At 35.5% G+C, this 16406-nt stretch overlaps 1 long non-coding RNA gene across 1 annotated transcript in view; it reads left to right on the forward strand.

The window, feature by feature from the left end:
* The window catches only part of LOC122234316, a 30310-nt gene extending 20653 nt beyond the window's left edge, over positions 1-9657 (forward strand). Inside the window, exon 3 of the long non-coding RNA XR_006212084.1 lies at positions 9489-9657. This is a non-coding gene — a long non-coding RNA (uncharacterized LOC122234316). The remainder of the gene's footprint in view (positions 1-9488) is intronic.
* The last annotated feature ends 6749 nt before the right edge of the window (positions 9658-16406 follow it).

Below are 16406 nucleotides of genomic sequence, written 5' to 3' on the forward strand. Positions count from 1 at the left end.
GAATGACTTTTCTGTCTATTGAGATAAGCCTGTGTTTTTGCATTTATTCTATTAATATGCTGTACTACATTAGTTGGGTTTCATTTGTTAACCAAGTTTACATTACTGGGACAAATCCCACTGGTCATCTTTTTTATATGTTGCTAGATTTAATCTCTAGTATTTTGTCAGGAATTTTTGTGTCTGTTTATGCTACCCTATTTTTCTCCTTTCTTGTAAAGTCTTTGGTATTGGTATTAAGGTACAATTAACCTCTTTGAATAAGTTTAGAAATTTTCCTTCCTCATTATTTCCCTGCTCATCGTTGCTTTTCTTCTGTTTGTTTTGGGTTTAATTTGCTCTTTGTTCTTCTTAAAGAAGAAATTTACATTATTAATTTTTGACACTTCTTTTTAGATATTGGTAAGTTAGAGCTATATGTTTATTTTTAAGTACTGCCTTAACCACATCCTATACATTTTTAAGTGTGCTTTTTTTTTCATTTGGGTCACAAAAAAATTCTAACTTGCCTTGTGATTTCTTCTTAGCCTCCTAGATTATTTATAAACATGTTATTTAGTTTCCAAGTATTTGGAGATTTCTCATTTATTTGTGCTATTGATTTATAATCAAATTTAATTGAGGTCAGAGGACATACTAGTTCTCCATATGGTCTGTCCTGGAGAGTGTTCCACGTGTACCTGAAATGACTCTGTATTTCTCTGTTGGGTAGAATGCGGGTGGTTATATGCATCTTAATTTATTACAATCTACACCAGGCTAAATGGATTGATCGTGTTGTTCAGATCTTTTAGATCCATTTTGATTTTTATGTCTATTCGTTCTATCCATTATTGAAAGTGGGGCATTGAAATCTCTATAGTTGTTTGTCTATTTGTCCTTTGGATTTTATCAGTTTTTATTTCTTCTGATTTGAGACTCTTGTTAGGCAAGTATAAATTAAAAATTGCTTTATTTTTATGATATATAGATTCCTTACTGTAAAATATCTTTGTCTCTGGTAAGAATTCTTGAAGTCCATTTTGTCTTAATGTAGCTATTCCAACTACCTTAGTATCCTTTTATTTTCAAATTTTTTTGTCTTGGAATCTGTATTCTGTCTCATAAATAGTATATAACAGGATGGTGCTTTGTATATCCAGCCTGAAAATCTCTGCCTTTTGATTAGAGTGTAATCACAGTAATGTAATTATTGCTTTTGCTGGAAATATGTCTTCATTTTGCAATTTGCCTTCTAGATGTTTTGTGTATTTCTTATTTATATGTTCCTCCTTTGTGGCCTTCTGTGTCAAATATCGTATAGTATGATATTTACATTTCTCTGCCAATTTTTTTAATGATACTTGTGGAGTTATTTTCTTAGTGGTTGTGCTAAAGATTATATATGTCATAATGTATCACTCTCTCTGTCAGGTGAATATAAACTTAATTCTGATAAAATAAAGTAATTTTGCTCCATTGCAGCTTCTTTTCCTTCCTCCTTCTTTGTACTATTATTGTCATAGAGATCAATTTAGTTTATAAACTCAGCAACACAGGGTTATAATTACTGCTTTATACAAGCTTATGTCCTTAAAGTAATTAAAAGAAAAAACATAAATATATACCAAATATAGTCATCCACATATTTACCATTTCCGGTGCTCTTGGTTTCTTTTTGTACAGTCAGATTACCATTCTAAGTAATTCCCTATCAGTAGGAAGGACTTTCTTTATTATTTCTTTTTAGGCAGATATATGTTTTCTCAAACTTTTCTGGGTACAGAATTCTTGACTGGTAATTTTTTTCTCCAGCACTTTGAATATGTTCTTCTACTGTCTTCTTCCCTCCACTGTTAAGGTAACGTTTTTAAAATATATTTTTTAAAAATATAATTTATTGTCAAATTGGCTCACATACAATGCCCAGTGCTCATCCCAATAAGTGGCCTCCTCAATACCCATCACTCACTTTCCCCTCTACCCCACCCCCATTAACTCTTAGTTTGTTCTCTGTATCTAAGAGTCTTTTATGGTTTGCCTCCCTCCTTCTCTATTTGTAACCCCCCTTTCCCTCCCCCCATGGTCTTCTGTTAAGTTTATCAAGATCCACATATGAGTGAAAACATATGATATCTGTCCTTCTCTGACTGACCTATTTCACTTAGCATAATATCCTCCAGTTCCATCCACGTTGCTGCAAATGGCATGAATTTATTCTTTCCATTGGCAAGTAGTATTCCATTGTATATATAAACCACATCTTCTTTATCTATTCATCAGTTGATGGACATTTAGGCTCTTTCTATAATTTGGCTATTGTTGAAAGTGCTGCTATAAACATAGGGGTTCATGTGCCCCACTGCACCAGCACTCCTGTATCCTTGGATAAATTCCTAGTAGTGTTATTGCTATGTCATAGGGTGGTTCTATTTTTAATATTTTGAGGAACCTCCATGCTGATTTCCAGAGCGGCTGTACCAGTTTGCATTCCCACCAACAATGCAAGAGGGTTACCGTTTCTCCACATCCTCACCAGCATCTAGTTTCCCAATTGGTTCATTTTTAGGCACTCTGACTCGTGTGAGGCAGTATCTGGTTTTGATTTGTATTTCCCTGACGAGGAGTGACGTTGAGCATCATTTCATGTGTCTGTTGGCCATCTGGATGTCTTCTTTGGAAAATTATCTATTCATGTATTCTGCCCATTTCCTCACTGGATTATTTGATTTTTGGTTGTGGAGTTTGGTGAATTCCTTAGAGATTTTGGATACTAACCCTTTACCTGATATGTCATTTGCAGATATCTTTTCCCATTCTGTCAGTTGCCTTTTAGTTTTGTTGATTCTTTCCTTTGCGGTGCAGAAGCTTTTTATCTTGGTGACGTCCCAATAGTTCATTTTTGCGTTTAATTCCGTTGCCTTTGGAGATGTGTCGACAAAGAAAATGCTGCAGCTGAGGTCAAAGAGGTTGTTACCTTCTTTCTCCTCCAGGGTGTTGATGGTTTCCTGTCTCACATTTAGGTCTTTCATCCATTTCGAGTTTATCTTTGTGTATGGTGTACGAAAGTGGTCTAGTTTCATTTTTCTGCATGTTGCTGTTCAGCTATTCCAGCCACATTTGTTAAAGAGACTGTCTTTTTTTCCATTGGATACTCTTTCCTGCTTTGTCAAAGATTAGATGGCCATACATTTGTGGGTCCAGTTCTGGGTTGTCTAGTCCATTGGTCTATGTGTCTGTTTTTGTGCCAATACCATACTGTCTTGATGACTATAGCTTTGTAGTAGAGGCTAAAGTCTGGGATTGTGGTGCCTCCTGCTTTGGTTATCTTCTTCAATATTACTTTGGCTATTTGGGGTCTTTTGTGGTTGCATACAAATTTTAGGATTCTTTGTTCTAGCTTTGAGAAGAATGCTGGTGCAATTTTGATTGGAATTGCATTGAATGTGTAGCTGTCTTTGGGTAGTATTGACATTTTAACAGTATTTATGTTTCCAGTCCATGAGCATGGAATGTTTTTCCATTTCTTTGTGTCTTCAATTTCCTTCATAAGCTTTCTATAGTTTTCAGCATATAGATCTTTTACATCTTTGGTTAGGTTTATTCCTGGCTATTTTATGTCTTTTGGTGCAATTGTAAATGGGATCAGTTTCAGGATTCCTCTCTGTTGCTTCATTATTGGTGTATAAAAATGCAACTATTCTATACATTGATTTTGTACCCTGCAAGTTTGCTGAACTTATATATCAGTTCTAGCAGCCTTTTGGTGGAGAGTTTCAGGTTTTCCATGTAGTGTATCATGTCATCTGCAAAAAGTGAAAGTTTGACTTCTTTGCCAATATTTGATGCATTTGATTTCATTTTGTTGTCTGATTGCTGATGCTAGGACTTCCAACACTATGTTAAACAACAGAGGTAAGAGTGGACCTCCCTGTTGTGTTCCCTATCTCAGGGGGAAAGCTATCAGTTTTGCCCCATTGAGGATGATATTAGCTGTGGGCTTTTCATAAATGGCTTTTATGATCTTTAAGTATGTTCCTTCTATCCTGACTTTCTTGAGCACTTTTATTAAGAAAAGATATTGTATTTTGTCAAATGCTTTTTCTGAATCTATTGACAGGATCATACGTTCTTATCCTTTCTTCTACTAATGTGACATTGATTGATTTGCAAATATTGAACCAGCCCTGCAGCCCAGGAATGAATCCCACTTGATCATGGTGAATAATTCTTTTTATATGTTGTTGAAATCAATTTGCTAGTATCTTGTTGAGAAGTTTTGCATCCATGTTAATCAGGGATGTTGGCCTGTAGCTCTCCTTTTTTGTGGGGTCTCTGTCTGGTTTGGGAATCAAAGTAATACTGGCTTCATAGAATGAGTCCAGAAGTTTTCCTTCCATTTCTATATTTTGGAACATCTTGAGAAGAATAGGTATTAACTCTGCTTTAAATGTCTGGTAGAATTCCCCTGGGAAGGCATCTGGTCCAGGACTCTTATTTGTTGGGAGATTTTTGATAACTGATTCAATTTCCTTAGTAATTATGGGTCTGTTCAAATTTTCTATTTCTTCCTGTTTGAGTTTTGGGAGTGTGTGGGTGTTTAGGAATTTGTCCATTTCTTTCAGGTTGCCCAGTTTATTGGCATATAAATTTTCATAGTATTCTCTGATAATTGCTTATATTTCTGATGAATTGATTGTAATAAATCCATTCCATTCATGATTTTATCTACTTGGGTCCTCTCTCTTTTCTTTTTGAGAAGCCTGGCTAGGTGTTTATCAATTTTGTTTATATTTTCAAAAAGCAAATTTGGCTCCTGCTTTGTGTTTGAACTCAAAATCTGAGTCTTTTGTACCCTAAAATTCTGACCTTTGTATCGTCCTATTTTTGGCACTCTTGGTCTGTGTCTCCTGTTAGTCCTAAAAACTCCTGAGCCTAGGCGATTGTGCCCTCCCATTATACATGGACTAATCTTTGGAAGAAGAGATGAACTTTATGTTACTTATTCATAAAAGAAATGCTATTTCCATGGCTTGCCAGAAAACCTTCATGATAAAATATAATCATTGACTCTTGACATAATTACCTTTTTCTTTATGCAACTAGCCATCTTTCTACCAACCTTTTAGAGCTTTGGTTTTTAAATACTCTGTTAGCAAATTACTAAAGAAACCAGACTTCTGGTTAGGCTTAATTTTTAAGCTGCTAGGACCATTGTCTTCATTTTATTTTCCAAACTATCAAATATAAAAATTAGCCTAGCGGTGTGGGGCTTTTCTGACCCATACATGATTCATGCAGTCATGGGTCTAACAAAACGCATTTATACATTCAAAGGATATAAATTACAATCTTTGCAATAAGTACCAAGAGTCAAAAAAATGAATAAAACTATTTTACATGCTTCCTTGTTAAAAGAAACATTTTATTTAAAAAAATGGATATCATGGGAACATCTTTGCATTAATTGCTCAGGAAAAGTATATGAGTGGCTTAGGAGGCGTACTCTTTCATGTAAGTGAACATAATGAGAGACATGGCTGGAATCCATTCTGTCCATTAAGATCAAGTCAGGAGACAGGAGTCACACTAGCCATTTAACTGAGAGAATACATGAAGAATAAGGTATAAAGTGAATTAAGTGAACAAAAAGCCAAAAAGAGAAAATGAGGAAGCAACTATAGGAAGCAGCTTCCACCTGTAGGCCTAGGTAAACAAAGGGAAAAGGTGGATGTATTAAAACTTAACTTAAAGACTTGGTGAAGAAGCCAAATGGAGCTGAATCTCAGATTTCCAAAGAGTCTCCAGGCAACTGGTCCTGGGTATCTCTGAGGAAGTGTGGTTATAGGAAGTGTTGTTAGGGTTCTGCAAGTGTATGTCATGGGAAGGAAGTGTCGTCTTGGGGTGAGGAGGTGTTTCTGGGTTGATGCTCCCAGGAGCAGAAAGCACACTGAAAGCAAGTGGTTCCTTCTTTCTCCTTCCAACTTACACTCTCCCTCTATCACCTCCCCACACAAGCACACACACATCACTACTGCCACCACATAACCACCACATGTACATACCACATACATCTACACACATACCACACACACACACACACACACACACACACACACACACTACCAAACATATAAACAAGCCACCATATACACACACACCACACACACATCACCACATACATATCAATCATTGCAAACATACACCACATATACACAAACATCACTACCTACACAGACACACCCACACACTATAGTTGGCAGAGCTTAAGAGGGAGCCAGCTGGCAAAGCAGAAATTTGGCTTGCAAAGTCCCCATTCTGACATCATGTAACACAGTAAAAAGGGTGGATTTGGTGCTGAGCAACAAAAATTTTATAACTGACATATTCATTTAATTCTCAGTAAAACCTTTCCCTTACCTGTCCAGTGTCTTTGTTTCCTATGTGCTTGAGATCACTGGAATATTCCAACATGAAATAATCAAATGTTATTGTGGCTTATGTTTTCCTATAATTTTAACAAAGGTTGAATCAAAGTTGACTAGGACTTTCTATTATTTGGAGGGATTATTAGGAAAAAAGGGAAAGGTTACTTTTCACTTCCATAATTGACCTAATTTTATTGTTTACCACCTCAAATATGTTGGAGATACATGGGGTATAAGTTGTAAGTAAATAAAACAAAGCTGCCGCAACTAATAAAAGAGATTCCCAACAATTTCCTAAGTGTCTAACCTGGGGAGAGAGGTGCAATTTTAATGGTGGCTATTTCAAATTAGATAGCAAGAGATAATGGAAAAAGAAATGACAATTGGAGCAAACAGACACAACATTTCTTCAGTCTCACCTGCATTTGTCATTCAACTGAGGCCCACCAGCCTAAGCATGGTAGCACCTTCCAATATCTGGATGGAAAAGCCATGTTGGACATATAGGAAATGACAAAGGACGTATGTATCTAAAATAATAGAGCTAAGATATCCTTGAATTAAAAGCAAGGTGGAAATATGGGCCACCTGGGTGGCTCAGTTGGTTAAGCATCTGACTCTTGATTTCATCTCAGGTCTTGATCTCACAGTCATGAGTTCCAGCCCCACACTAGGCTCTGTGCTGGGTGGGAAGACTACTTAAAATACAAAAGCAAAGTGGAAATAATTTTACTATTATAACCCTCAGAGAATACTGTTGAATAATCTTTGGTACATCAAAAGAAGGACATTTTAATTACTTTTTTCCCTTTGAACAAGATTTTAAAAACTAACAGCAGCTTTGTTAATTTAGGTATGAGAGAATCTTTAAAATTGCTGTAAAAATATATACTGATACGTCTTGTTATGTGATCGTACTTAATATAAAACAGGATGTTTTTACTTATGCTAAGGAAAGCTTGTTACATAAATGCTTTTAAGCATAGAACCCTCCTCCCAGTCATAAAGAAAAATGGTCTATAAATTCCTAAGGATATTGAAACTCATTTGGCTTTAAGAGTTTTGAGGAATATAGGAAATACAGGCTGTACTACATATTTTTCAAGAATGGTGGTTATCAACGTAATATAGTCTTGCAGAAGGGCAGGGCAGGTGAGTATGGGTTCTTTAAAACTTTTCCTAGGTGACTTTGATATTTGCCCTCCCCCCACACACCAGGTTTAAAACCAGTGGAAGAAGGAATCATGGAGGTAGAGAATTGGAATATCAGAAAAGATGTTACGCTATACAAAAAGATTTTTCATCTGATGATGCTTATGATTATTTTATTATTTTGCATTATAAACTGTCTTACATAATGATAACCAGAGCGCTAACAGCCACCACCACCAAGAAAAAAAAAGTCATTGATAACTGGGGATTAAAATGTCCTATCAAGGCAGGCAGCCCACTGTGACTGGAATCTGTCACAGGGAATATTAGATTGCACAAAACAGTAGAATGGGAATGAGGACAAAATTTAATTAGGCAAGGGCTTGTCATGCTGAGATAAGGCCAAGGGACCGTGATCACAGCCTGTGGTGCTGCCCTCAGGGTGAGTGCAGGAGACAGTAGATGTGCCAGGAACGGAGAGCTGCTCTGGGAAGGGGCACTTCTCTGGGGACAGGGCCCTGGATACAAGCTCTTGTTTCTAATTTTTCTGTAAAACAGCTAAAAATGTTTGTCCTGCCAGGTCACCAGCCCAGTTGAGGACTTTTCCTTTTCCTGATGAGGTTTGTAATTCTACTCCTGCAATTTCAGATTCCCTGGACTTGGAAAAATAGTCTCTGATCCAACCGGGTTTCCACATTTCTTGACATCATTATCCCATGTTTCTCCTGTATTATCCATGTTAGAAAAAATTATTTATCAGAATAACTTTATGTTACTATCTGTGGTCTCAATTTTTTTTTTTAATTTTAACTTAATTTCATTTTTAAGTGAACTTTACTCCCAATATGGGGCTCAAACTTGACCCTGGCCTCTTGACCCCGAGCTCAAGAGTCACATGCTCACCAACTGAGCCAGCCAGTCGCCTCTGGGGTCTTGAGTTTTTAAGGTAAAAGTTTTCATAAGAAACTATTTAAAAGGAATGTAGAAATATATTAAACCCTTGTTATTTTTAGAATATCTGTGGTGTCCTCTGCCCTCATTTGCAAAATGTCCATGTCATGTGTCAATTTAAATGAAGATAATCCACTGTGGTCTGTAGGGTTATTGTGAGGGTTAAATGAGATGATCACAGTCCTGACCAGGAATTCAAATGTCAGAGGCTGAAAGTCTACAGGGTGAGTATTTTGTGAGAGAAGAATCCACTGACAGTGCACTAATCGGGTTTGTGATTGGCTCCATTTTGCAGATTCTTCAAGGTTTCCTGCATATACTAGAATTTCCCCACATATTCTTCTTTGCCTTTAATGAAAGAGAGCATTCTACCCTCAATTTGAACACTTCAGTTAAAGAGCAACAGCTTAGGCCAGTGGTTAGAATCAGGCTTCAGAGCTAGACCACCCAGGTTCAATCACTCCTTTTCCTACTGAGTGACCTATGTAAGTTAGCTTACCTCCCTGCCTCATTTACTCCCCACCAAAATATCGATAATAATAGTACCTCCTTTATAGGATTGTTGAAAAGATTAAATGGGCTAACATATGTCAAGGCTTTCAACAGAGGTTGGCTGTTCGTCAGTGTTAAGCTATTCTCTAGTGGTAAATTCAAAAATATCTCCCAAATCAATCTGGCTTCTGGAAATTTATTTTTAACTTAGTTCCAGTAACGGCCAAGCTAGCCTTAACAGTTTTGCCCGGCAGTAAGAGCAAACTTACAAAACCATGTTTAAAACCTCATTTTCTACTTTTTTTTTTTTTTTTAAAAAATGACTTTAAAAAAATTATTACAAGAAATTCTACAAAGCCCAATGAATTATTAAGTCTGTGGATTTGGCATCTCCATAATCCACTTTGAAAATTAATATATTCAGCTCACTTTAATCTGCTTTGTTCTGACATGCAACAATTTCCAAATCTGTTATCTTTCTACCAGTGACAAATACCTAGTGATGCAGATGGCCTCACTGCGATATTGCCAGAAGAAACCTTGGCTGAAAGACACCATAGAAATACAATCAAAGAAAGCAATGGTATCTTCATTTTCCAAAAGTATCTTCATGATATGTTGCCAATTTTTAAGGTCATTTCAAATAAAATATCAATTATAGCTGCCACATTCAACATTTCATAATTAGTAATTTGTCCCACAAAACAACACTGCTCATCAGGTTTTTTTTTTGCTTCTTTGTGAATTATTCTTTGAGATGCTTTATATAGATAATGTAGTACGCATGATGATGTAACTAGTTCATCTTATAAAGCCTAATTTAAAATACATATATAAAGAATGGTAGAAGCTCATATGATGAACATAGGCATTAAAAATCAATTGCTGATATAACTTGGGCATAAAGTTAATGAGGCAGTTCATGTTTTCTGGTAATTTTTCATCTATTGCACGGGATTTTCCGTTAGAAACAGAGTTTAAGGGCCAGTGTGTCATCTGTTTATTTTTTCTAGTGACAACTTTTCTTTCTCCAACTTGTTCTCTTACAATAGTCTTGGGACAAGCTACAGTCACTTCAGCATTATATTATATAGTAAAATACAGTGAACAGATCAGTATAGAAGGTATTAGGAAATAAGCAGTAAAAAAGTGAAGAAAATAAAAGTGAATGTACCCGGAAATAAGTGACCTGAAGGAGAATGATCAAAATCTTCCTTTTGTATCATTTGGGCAACAAAGTTCTCATTTTGTGGTAAATAGATGAAGCATTCCTAATTCTGAAAGTGTATAAAAATAGATTGAATACTTTTAAAAAGCAATATGGTTGGACTATAACTGCGGTGTAAAGAATCATAGCCAACATCAGTTTCTTCCTGGGAAGTCATTAAAAGAGAATTGATTAGCAGGTTTGATATTCTTTGGCATAAATTAGATTTTATTTTGGACAAATCTTGGCTGGAAATGAATTTGCAAATTAAAATGTCTTCTAATGTAATTACATTGTCTTCTAGTATAAATCATTTCAGAAATGAAAACTCTGGTTTTAACAAGAAATGAATGCATATTCTTAGCAGAATTAAATGGAGACCCAAATAGAAACCAAAATGCATATGCATTGTGGAGCACAGAATGGAAAAATATAGGATACATGGCATTTCCAAAATGCTTTGAATATGAGTAGCTGCACACAGGACTATAGCCTAAGTTTGGCACATTTGTTTTAAGGATCTATTTATTTGTAGCTTGAGAAATCTCAGGAATTTGAATTTTTTTAAAGTGGGGTTTGTTGCAAAACTTTTGTCCATCTGTTTCTTCTAGGCAATTAAGAACTTAGGATATATTTAAATAACATGACTAACCTATGTTCATTAAATGGTGGAAATTGTGTCTTTGTGGGAAGTGTGTTGAGGTTGGGATGAACTTGAACTGGTTTGAATCCTGTTTTGTCATTTACTATTTGAGCAACCTCAGGCAATCCTCATCTCTAAAATGGGGATAAAAAAACCCTACCTTGCAGGTTCATGGTGGTGATGAAAAGGATAGGCAAGAGTGGCCTGCTGGTGCTCTGGGCTCCCAAAATATTTAAGAAATGGTGATTTTCAAACTTTACGGGAACTTTGTAAAAAGGAAGTCTTAGAACAAGGCATATTGTTGAACTCAATGACTCTCTTTTCTGTCATACTCCCAGATTCTCTCCTCAAAAGTCTTAAAACAGTAAATGTGGCTTTAAATCTACTTTCTTTCTATATATCATGCCTATTTTATGTTCTGTTTTTCTCCCTTTTTTGCTTTCTTTCAGAGTCAGTGATGGTTTTTACTCCATTTTTTCCTTTTATCAGTCTGAAGATAGTCCTTATTTTATGGGAACAGATTTATGCAACTTTTTACCCTAGAAATTACTAGTTAATTAGTATTTTAACCCTCCCACAGGAAAACACAACCAGTATGTTATTATTTTTGCATATGCTCTTTATTTTAATTTTCTCTGTATTTTATACTGCACAAGACTTACTATTGCTTAACATAGTGTTCATTTAGATTTACACACTTCTATATGGCTTTCTTTGAAGATTTTATTTTATTTTTGAGAGAGAATGTGCAGCAAGGGACAGAGCGAGAGGGAAAGAGAGAATCTCAAGCAGGCTCAGTCTGACCCGGGTCTCAATCCCATGATCATGAGATTAGGAGCTGAGCCGAAATTAAGAGTTAGACACTTAACTGGCTGAGCCACCCAGGGACCCCTTGACTTTCTTTGAAATTCTTTCCTTCTACAGTTAGTCCTTTAACTGGTATCCTTTTCTTCTGAACCCCCCCCCCCCAAAATATACTTCCTTCCTTCCTGAAGATATTCTGGTAGCAAATTCTCAATTTTTGCCTGTAATGCCCTTACTTCATCTTCAGTCCTGAAGGATATTTTTGCTGGGTATAGATGTTAGTCATTATTTTCTCTCAGCATGTTGATTACATAATTCTTTTGTTCTTTGATTTTTCTTGTTGCTGTTACTGAAATGGACTATTTGTATACATTTTGCCTGTTTAAAGATACAGTCTTTAAAAAAAAAATGTAACTACTTTAGATTTCTTTTTTTTTCCCCTGCAATTTTATTATGAAAGTCTAGATGTAGATTTTTTTTTAAATTTCAACTTGGGGCACCTGGGTGGCTCAGTAAGTTGAGTATCGACTTCAGCTCAGGTCATAATTTCACAATTCATGAGTTTGAGTCCCACATCAGGCTCACTGCTATCAGCCTGTCAGCACAGAGCCCACTTGGGATCCTCTGTCTCCCTCTCTCTTTCCCTCCCGACTTATGCTCTCCCAAAAATAAATAAATATTTTTAAAAAATAAATAAAATTTCTACTTGATCAAGATCCATCACTGAAATCATTCCTTTTTACATCATAGCTGAAATTATAAGATAATTCCTAGTTAGAAACCCCCTGTTTGCAAAAATCTAGTGTTAACCACAATTTTCTGCAGTCATAATACCCACTGTACTCAAAGAAAACAATTTCTTGGCTTATAAAATAAAGGATCATTGAAATTTTAAAATTTATTTTCCCTCTCTCTTCTGAATGACAGAATGTAAATATAACACTTATTAACTTCTCAAGCTTTCCATTCCTATAGGTGGGAGGTTAAAAATGAAGGGTAAGTGGGGCACCTGGGTGGCTCAGTCGTTTGAGCCTTAACTATTGGCTCAGGTCATGATCTCACGGTTCACGGGTTCAAGCCGCATGTCAAGCTTTGTGCTGACAGCGTGGAGCCTACTTCAGATTCTCTGTCTCCCTCTCTCTCTGCCCCTACCCAGCTCACATGCTCTCTGTCTCAAAAATAAATAAACACTAAAAAAATTTAAAGTATGCCCAAAAATGCAAGCAAAGCAATTGAATGGTTTTAATGTACCCCTGTTTTTGACTATGGAAAGCCTATTGGACCTGAAAAATCGCTTTTTAATCTACTGTAGCAAGTGTGACCAGTGGAAGTGTTGGCAATTATGACCCCAAAGTTAAATGGTTGCATTCATGCATTATCCAGAAGCGTCAAATGTAAAGACCTGGGGCAAAGTAGTTCAAGTGCTTCAAAAGCAATCATGGATTTTGTTGAAATTCTTACCTGAAAGCCTTTTTTCTCAGCCAGGAAAAAGCTGTCATTCCTATGGTAGGAATTTCTAAATTTAAGTTCCAGAATAAGCTAAACTGTATCTCTTGGTGGTAACTGTATGCAAGGGGAAGAATCGTTTTCTAAAGTCGGCCCAGGTATTCTGTTGAAACATTGTCTTCTTTCAAGAGATAGGGAGAATGGCTCTATGTGAGGAAGGTCTGAGTTCACTCATGTGGTAGAGGTTTTATCCTTCATGGTTCTATAATTCTCTACAAGAGGGATCCCAGGAACCGTGGATTTGAAAAGTGTTTTCAAGTTTCTTATATATATTCTATATCCTTGGAGAAAGTTCTGTGGTTTGGTTGTTACCTAAAATATGCCTTTACCACATATATTAACTGACAAACTCTTTCCAGATATCATTTGACCTGTAAAAAATAAATTTCTATATTTTGTGTTTGGACAATGTAACTAATATTGCCTCAATGCTGGCTTTACTCTAGAATTTGTTTAAAGTACCAGTGAAGCAGGGGTATAAAAAACAAAGTATTTTAAAGAAGTTTGACATATAATAAAAACATTTTTAAATTTCCCTTGTGACTTTGACCCAGGAGTTACTGAAAAGTATGTTACTTTATAGTATTGGGGGATTTTTCTAGATGGCTTTTTATAATTGACTTTTAATTTATTTCTGTTATGGTCATAGAAAATATTTTGACTGCAGTCATTGCATTTTAATGAGACTTGTGTTTTGGTCCAGCATATGGTCTATCTCGGTGAATATTCTGGGTGCACTTGAAAAAAAATGTATACTCTGCAGTTATTGGGTGTACTATTCTGAAAATAGCATTTAAGTCAAATTTTTTAAAAGTGTTGTTCAAATTTTCTGTAACCTTAGTGATTTTCCTCTAGTTATTCCAGCAATTACTGAGAGAGCAGTGTTTAAATCTCCAAATAGGATTATGATCTGTCTTTTTGTTTGTCTCTGTCATTTTACGCTTCATATATTTTGAAACTTTGTTATTAGGTGCATGCACATTTAAGCCCTTTGGATAGGTAGGTCTTTTGATCATGTTGAAATATCTCTATTTCTGAAAATGCTCTTTGATTTCAATTCTGAATTGGCTGATATGAACGTAGTCATACCAGCTTTCTTAGGATTCATATTTGCATCTTTTCATCATCCTTTTTCTTTAAAACTATTAGTATCTTTGTATTTAACATATATTTCTTGTAAATAGCATATTGTTGGATCTTGTTTTTCATCTAGTGAAGTGGTTCTCAACCAGGAGAGAATTTGTTCCCCAGGGCAAATTTACACCTATCTGGAGACAATTTTGTTTTTTGTCATAACTGAAGGGAAAGGGGTGATGATACTCGCACCTAGTGGGTAGAAGTTAGGGATGCTATCAAACATCCTGTAATGCACATGGTGCATTACAAAGAATTATGTGGTCCAAAATGTCAATAGAGGTGAGGCTGAGAAATTGATTTAGTTTGACAGTCTCTCACTTTTAATTGAAGAAATTAGTCCATTTACATTTAGTATAATTATCAATAATGTTAACTTTATAATTTTTTTTAATGTTTATTCATTTTTGAGAGAGAGACAGAGTGTGAATGGGGGAGGGGCAGAGAGAGAGGAAGATACAGAATCTGAAGCAGGCTCCAGGCTTTGAGCTCTCAGCACAGAGCCTGATGTGGCGCTCAAGCTCATAGACTGTGAGATCATGACCTCAGCCCAAGTCAGTCGCTTAACTGACTGAACCACCAAGGCGCTCCAATAATGTTAACTTTAAATCTGGTATCTTGGTATTTATTTTCTATTGTCCTATTGGTTCTTTGTTTCTTTGTTCTCCTTTCCTACATTCTTTTGAATTAATCAGTTTCTTTTTTAGTATTCTATCTCCTCTATTAATTTTTTTATTATGCCTCTTTGTTTTAATATAACTATCCTGTTCATCAAAGTTTTTATGTATGTATGTATGTATGTATATCAGAATGGGCACATAGTTTCCTGTTTTACTCATTTGGATATAATCTGTTTCTATCATTGTCTATTGTTCAAACTGTCCCACCTCTGGCCATTGGGAGTTACCTTAAACTGACATTTGTGCCTTTTTAACAGCTACCTCTTATTTTTTGAGTATTGATTGCTTTCTGGAACTAACAGATATTCCAGGCTTATCTTGTTCTTTTGCTACTCCAGCAAAAGTTACAAGAAGTAATGTTATTTCACCAAAGAGCCCTGGTTTCTTTTAGTGGAGAATAATATTCAGAAGCCACAATATGGGATATAGGTATATTCATTGCTTTTTGGGCACTGGTAATCTCAAGCTCTCTTACAGACAAAGCTAAGGATTATATGTAGAAAAATATGCATATATAAATGTTTACACATATTTACATCTCTGTTAATTTCTCTATCAACTACTTCCTCTTCCAACCCAAGATCTTAAAGGTTATTATAGTTCTCCACATTTCCATGTTCGCAATTCCATTTTTCAACAGAAAAATATGCTCCTATCATCCTTAATAAATTTTTATATTTGGTAAACCTCTCCTGTGTAGCCTGTCTCCATTATCCTCTCTCCCCTATCCCTGGTGCACCCTTCTTAACACATGCCAGATCACTCATTTTTGAGGTTCTGACATGTTATGATATCCCATGCCAGGGACTGTCCACCCCACCATGAGTGCAATCCAGGTATTTTTTTGTTTCTAATATATTTATCACTCCTAGAATATCTATTTGGTTCTGAAATTTCCTCTTTGCCTATTGTATCCATTATTTCCTATAAATTTCTCAACACACTGTTTTAATTTTTTAAAACATTCTTGTCTTCCAGTAACCTATAAGTGTCTGTTGACTGTGTACTCTTTTTAAAAAATATTTACCTTCTTTTATTGTTTCTATTTTTTTATTATTTTAATTCCAGTAAGATTAATACACAGTGTTGTATTAGTTTCAGGCATACAATATAGTGATTCAACAATTGTATACATCACTCAGTGCTCATCATGATGAGTGTATTCTTAATCTCCTATACCTATTTCACCAGTTCCCCTATCCACCTATTCTGGTAACCATCTGTTGGTTCTGTATAGTTAAGAGTCTGTTTTCTTGTCTTTTTTTTTTCTTTGCTCATTTGTCCTGTTTCTTAAATTTCATGTGAGTAAAATTATATGGTATTTTAAATTGATGTATTTTACTTAGCATTATACCCTCTAGATCCATCCATGTTATTGCAAATAACAAGATTTTAATCCTTTTGTAGATGAATAATATTCCTGTGTTTGT

The sequence above is a fragment of the Panthera tigris genome, chromosome A2, assembly GCF_018350195.1.
Source record: "Panthera tigris isolate Pti1 chromosome A2, P.tigris_Pti1_mat1.1, whole genome shotgun sequence".
Lineage (NCBI taxonomy): Eukaryota > Metazoa > Chordata > Mammalia > Carnivora > Felidae > Panthera > Panthera tigris.